This window comes from Ictidomys tridecemlineatus, chromosome 10 (assembly GCF_052094955.1).
Source record: "Ictidomys tridecemlineatus isolate mIctTri1 chromosome 10, mIctTri1.hap1, whole genome shotgun sequence".
In the NCBI taxonomy this organism is placed as follows: Eukaryota; Metazoa; Chordata; class Mammalia; order Rodentia; family Sciuridae; genus Ictidomys; species Ictidomys tridecemlineatus.
Genome location: NC_135486.1, coordinates 126,436,804 through 126,443,134, shown reverse-complemented (window position 1 = coordinate 126,443,134; position 6,331 = coordinate 126,436,804). Strand labels below are relative to the sequence as shown.

General features: G+C 50.9%; 1 long non-coding RNA gene across 2 annotated transcripts; it reads right to left on the bottom strand.

The window, feature by feature from the left end:
- Window positions 1-2,015: 2,015 nt before the first annotated feature.
- On the bottom strand, window positions 2,016-6,121 carry LOC144367517 (uncharacterized). 2 transcript variants are annotated; one of them, XR_013426978.1, is made up of 4 exons: window positions 5,322-6,121; window positions 4,996-5,154; window positions 3,835-3,936; window positions 2,016-2,439 (listed from the first exon to the last, which is right to left on the bottom strand). It is a non-coding gene; the product is annotated as an uncharacterized LOC144367517 (long non-coding RNA). The 2 variants fall into 2 exon arrangements; XR_013426977.1 differs by having other exon boundaries at window positions 4,996-6,121.
- Window positions 6,122-6,331: the final 210 nt, after the last annotated feature.

The following is a 6,331-nucleotide window of genomic DNA, read 5'->3' as shown; positions in this document are numbered from 1 at the left end:
CCGGAGGGCGGGAGGGGGGAGGGAGGGGGAGGTGCTGGGAGTGATGTTGTCCATTATACCGTCACATTGTGTGCACGTAGGAATGTGTGATGACAAATGCCATCAACAGGTACAGCTGTCATGCACCAATTAAAAAAAAAAAAAACGGGGAGAGAGAAAATAAAATAAATAATAAATAAATAAGTGGTACCCATGACAACCGAATAGTTGAAAACCGTCGCTGGGACATCTGGATTTTCCCAGGTGCGCACCGTGACTCCAGCTCTTTCTGAGACCCTCCCATCCGTTATCAGCCCTGACGGAAGCCCCCATGGCAAAGTGCTGCTCTGTTTTTGATTGCGGTTATCCTTTGTGTCACCATCTCTCTGGATCCTGACTGAGGAGGTGGTGATTCCAAGTCCTGGAGCCAGACAACCCTGGATTCCCGCTGGATTCTGGCGGGGCCTCTGCGACGTCTCATTGCACGTTCAGGCCCCGCTCACCAGGTGGCACGTGGGTGTCAGGAAAGGCAGAGGGTGCTCTGAGGGACTCGGCAGGGGTGTCGCCATCCACAGGAAATGCAGGCTAGAACGGGCAGTGCTGGATCTCTGCCAAGAGCTCTCCCGTCTCGATCCCCCTGACACCTGGTGAATTCGGCAGATGGGAAGCTTGGATTCCGTCTCACCGCTGTGTCCCAGACAAAGTCGCCCGAGGAGAGAAAGCCAAGTTCCTGAGTCGGAGAAGAACCAGGTTGCTGTCTATCATGGGATGATTATGCATTCCTTCCTGAGGCCAGGTCAAGTTTAGGTCAGATCAGCCAGAGCTGCTTTGATCGTGGATTTGGGGTGGAGGTGGAACTCCCTACCTCATGATCTCCTCCTTATCCATTTTGCTTGGGCTGACAGCCTCCGCAGCCCTATTCAGGATGATGGGCTCACGTGCCCCCGCCCCAGAGGGTAGGTAGAAGCCCTTGGCACAAAGACCTTATAAATCAATGGGCAGAGAGAACGGGGGGGGGGTTATTGTAGAGAGAATATCCTGTTCCGTTTGATGGAGCCTCAGGGTCCACCCTGGTAAAGTAGGGTCAATATCATCCAGTGCCACGTGCTGAACTCCGTGTTGGCTTGTGACAGGCAACAGCTGGCCCCCTGATATTGCGGTTTTGACTGTTGTTAAAGTTTCAGCAGAGTTATCACAAGGCCAAGGAAATAGAGATTTTTTTTTAAAAGACCAGAAATAAAAAGGCAGGTTGTTATCCCACTCTGGCTGGAGAAGAAGGACTTGCTCAGGACCTGGAGTAAAACTGTCATCAGGGACAAAGTCTCCAGGGTCAGGAGGGAGGGAGCTTGGGGACAATTTGAGAAGCAGCTTTTTGTTTTGAAATCCTGGAGAGATTCACAGGAAAGAAGCCCAGGGGGATGCCCGAGGGATATGGAAATGGAAAGTTGGAGGAAGTTGGGAAAGATTTCTTCTGCAGAGGGATGAGCCGGGGCCGCAAGAGGTGGCGATGCTCAGATCTCAGTAAGGGAGGTCACCCAGAGCCCCCGGGAAGTCAAAATCCAAGATAGAAAGAGTTGCAGAGAGAATCTCAGGAGAGAGAAAATTGGCTTTCAGGAAATCCGAGGTGGTGCAGAAGGGGACTTAGCATCCAATAGGGTGAGACTTGTGAAATCCAGAGTCCAGGACCTGGGACAGAGTTCACATGCAACTTGGCATTGAGATGCCAGGAGTTCAGAGGTCAGAGGGAGAAGAGGGCATTTTTACTGTGAGAGAGAAATAAATGTACAACGCGGGGAATAGAAGCCAAAGAAAATCTGGGAGGTTGTAAGCATCCTTATTGCACGTTTGCAAACCCAGCTGCAACAATAACTTAACTAAAGCTAATATTTGCTGAGCACTTGCTTGGTGCTGATGGGCTGTTACTTAGGTTCGCTCATTTCCTCTTTAGGAGTTCATCAGTTAGGGGTGTCCCGGAAAAGGCAGTCAGGGGTGAAATTATTCTCCGGAATTTGGGAAGTAGGATGTCACAATCCACATTTTGGTTTTTGGAAGTTTAATGGAATTCAGGCTACAAGACTGCCCAAGTGTCCTGAAACTTCAGCATCATCCGCTTGGTATTTACTGTGCTCTCCCTAGATGCTTGCTTCCTTGCAATAAAAATGAGATTTTTTTTTTTTAATGGTTGGCGACTGGTTGCAACAATCACATGCAGACGGTAGCCATCCCTTGGAGTCTGTGTGTAATCTTCTTCTTGTTTTGAGGGGGATCCTATTGCACAAGGAAATTCCTGTTCCCTCTATGGCTCTGATAGCTCCAAAACTTTGGAAATATAGGGAATGAATTTTTAAGTGTTTGAGAGGCTAAAGGGCCAATATCAGTTCAAAGGGAAGATGGTACGGATTCCATGCGCCTAGTAAGACAATCAGACTCCTTCAGGGTCCCAGACTGAAAAATCTGTGGCTGGAATAAAGCAACATAAGAAGGATACAGGGTGAGGGAAAAGAATTTCTTCTGCATCTTCTAATGCTTCTCTGGAAACAGTACCAGTTTGGAAAGAAGAAATGTATAGCGTTAGCTTTAATAAAATAATGAAATATCCAAAGCTTCTTATATTACCAATATGCTATTATAATCAGACCATTCTATTATTTCAAGAATGCTGTATCGGGCTGGGGATGTGGCTCAAGCAGTAGCGCGCTTGCCTGGCATGCGTGCGGCCCGGGTTCGATCCTCAGCACCACATACCAACAAAGATGTTGTGTCTGCCGATAACTAAAAAATAAATATTAAAAATTCTCTCTCTCACTCTCTCTCCTCTCTCACTCTCTCTTTAAAAAAAAAAAAAGAATGCTGTATCACCTTCTTTAGAAAAATGATGTGGATACATAGCTGAGCACAATTTGGACAAACAGCCAGGAACATTAGTTTTACTTTATGATGGCAAAGTAGAATCACCTGGAAAACTTTTCCAAAATTTAAAAGAAGGAGTTAAAACCCAAATAAATCCTCGGGCTCCGTGTGGCCCCGTCTTGAGACGAGGTCACCTTCAGGTTATGAGAGCTGCCGTTTGTTGGACACTTACATTATGCAAGGCAGCGACTGAGCTCACTCACACATTGCCCTCTTTCATCTTGTTCAACAACTCTGGGAGATAGGCACTGCGATGGCTGGCCCATGTCACCTATTGTCCCTTGCCTGGGTTTCTGTAATTGTCTCCCAATCAACCTTTCTCCTTGATTTTACCTGTGAACCCCCTGGGTTGTTCTTGAAAATGCAACACTCAGAGATTAATTTAAAACATGGGCCATATTTGTCCCTCTGCTGCCAGAACCTTCCAATGGCGCCTGATTAATTTGAAAATAAAATGTTTTGTTTTTTTTTTGTTTGCTTTTTACTAGGGACTGAACCCAGAGGTGCTTAAATACTGAGCCACATCTCCAGCCCTCTTTGAAAATTTATTTATTTATTTATTTGTTTGTTTGTTTGTTTGTTTGTTTTGAGACAGGGTCTCCATGAGTTGCTTAGGGCCTTGCTAAATTGTTGAGGCTGGCCTTGAACTTGCTGTCCTCCTGCCTCAGCCTCCCAAGCTGCTGGGATGACAGGGATGAACTCTTTATTTTGGCCCACAGATCCTTGTGTGGTCAAATTCCCTTTCAGTGTCTAAAGCCCTCCTCCTTCATCCACTCCAGCCACACTGGCCCCCTCCCTGTTTCACGGTGTCCCCCAGCTGTAGGCCCATGTGTTCAGTGTCCCTTCCTAAAGTCACTTCCAACCGTTCCACTTGGAATCACAGCCACCCACGGGGCTGGCTCATCTCCTCTCACTGCCTCTAATTTGGTGGAACCGTGTACTTACTTATTACGTTGGTTGCTGACTGTCTGTCTCCCCATGTAAGAATGTAATTCTCAAAAGAAGAGAGACCTGGGTTGGCTTTGCTCACTGCTATATCCCAAGCACCTAAAATAGACACAGAGACGTACTCCACGGTCATCAGGAGGAAGAGTGAATTGATGCAAGCTTAAAAATGAAGGAACTGTGGAGCTGAGGCAGGGACTGCTTCAGGAAGCAGCCGGAGATTGAAGCCCAGACCGTCCAGCCAACAGGACCCGGGCATTGACCCCCTCCAAGAAATACAGAGCATCAGCCAAACCCCCGTCCTTCAGCCAAGAGGGCGATTTCTATTGAACATGCCTCTCACCTGGAACCTGCTCCACAGATGTCCACCTCTGTCCCTCTCACATAGATAAGGATCTGTGGCTTGCAGAGAAGGGGACAGCGAGCGTGTTCTGGTTTGGGGGAGAGGTGTCCCCCCCAAAAGCTCACGGGTGAGACAGTGCAAGAAGGTTCAGAGGAGAAATGATGGGGCTGTGAGAGTCCGAACCCAATCAGTGAATTAATCCCCTGATGGGGGTTAACTGAGTGGCCGCAGGAGGTGGGCTTTGGGGGCGTGGTTTGGGGGTACGTATTTTGTATCTGGGGGGTGGAGTCTCTCTCTGCTTCCTGATCACCCTGTGAGCTGCTTCCCTCCTCCGCACTCTCCCACCGTGGTGCTCAGCCTCACCTGGAGCCCGAGCAATGGACCGGGCTGTCTCTGGACTCAGACCTCTGACACCGTGAGCCCCCAGATAAACTCCTCTCCTCCAGTTGTTCTGGGTCCTTTTGTCACAGCGGTGAACAAGGTGACCAAAACAGGGTGGGGGGGTGTATGCAGAAGTGACATCCTTGGCTCTGACAATTATTCTGATTTGCACCAAAGGGCCCAGAAGCCCCACGTGGGACACAGCTGGGGGCGGAGGCTGGACGAGGAGGGACCGGCGTTGAGCCTGAGTACCCCCGGCAGTGACAGGCACTTACGCTCCGCTGCCGGGACTGCGGAGGAACCTCCAAAGACCAGCGAGACTTTGGCTGTGACTGTGCCCGTCCTTCTCTGCAGGGACAGCCACGCCCCAGCTGACCACAGCCCCCCCAGGAAGACCTTGTTCCCAGGAGAATCACATACGAGCAGAAATTCCCAACCTCATTCCAAAGACAGACAGTGGGCCACTTCGGGGGCTAAAGATGCAGATGGATCTTGGTGGGCGCGTGCGGAGCGGTGGGTGGGGCTTCTCTCTCAGGTAGAATGCTCTTCTGCACCTTTGATCTGCTTTGCCTTCTCACCAACTTGTGCATCAAGTCCTGCCGCCAAGAGAAAAAGGCTCAGCTCCTCTCAGCCCCAGGAAGCCAGTCGGGGAGCAGGTAGGCTTGGGAGTTAAGGTTAGGTGCTCCCTGCATGGAGCCCAGCGCAGCTAGACAGCATCAGTCCTGAGGAGGGCTGGGGCGCCTTCCCACCCAGGGGTGACTACCTCGTTCCTGTGTCACTGGAGACTGGGGAGGAGACAGCGGAAGCAGCCTCGGCCTGCCTAGGAGTCAGAATCAGATGTGTGGGCACGAGTCTGGTATCTTTGTGCCTGTAGAAGAAGATCCTGAGCACCAAGATGACCACAAGTTGTAGACGCCCTTGGCCCCACAAAGAGGGAAACCTGAGAATCCTGAACCTACACTGATTGGCTGGACACACACACACACACATACACACACACACACACACAGCCTTTGCTGGCCATCTCCTTCCTACATGGGAATCACAACCCCATGGTACCAGGCATCCGCAGAGACCCTAATGCAAAAGGAACAGGACCCCAGGGCAGGGTGATTTCGCCCTGTTGCCCACCATGATCCTCGCTCCCAGGACTGACCTCTCTGACCACTGCCCCCTGCACGGGTCAGCCCAGATCGGAGCCTCTCACCCTGATGCTTACCCACCTCTTCGTACCCCAGCTGTTAAAGTGGAGACCCCCTAAGTTGAGACCCTGCTTCAGTTTTCTTTCCTGTTGGTAGGACAGGCTGGTGATTTGTAAAGGAAAGAACAAATTTACGTACCGCAGTTCCCGAGGCTGGGAAGCCCAATGGTGAAGGCTGCGTCACCCCTAAGACAGGCCAAGGAGCCTGCAGGCACCAGGGAGCAAGGGACGGAGCTTCCTTTTATAAAGGGCAGAGACCCTGTGGCCTAGTCACCTCCCTTAAGGTCCCACCATGGCACTGGGGGGCATGTTCCCAACACACACCACAGCAGGGGACACAGAGAACGACCAACTCCCCCGGATGGAACAGTGACCCCCCCCCAAGGTGCCAAGCATCTCCTCCCACCCTCTGGACCCCACCCTGCCTGCCACTCATCCCGGGATCTGGGACCATCAAGCTGCCCAGGCGGGAAGTTCCCCCCCAGATCCGCCCTTTAGAGGGCAGCTCCACGCAGGGAAGCGACACCGTGTCTTCAAACATTTTTAATTGCCCTGTCAAACTGACAATTATA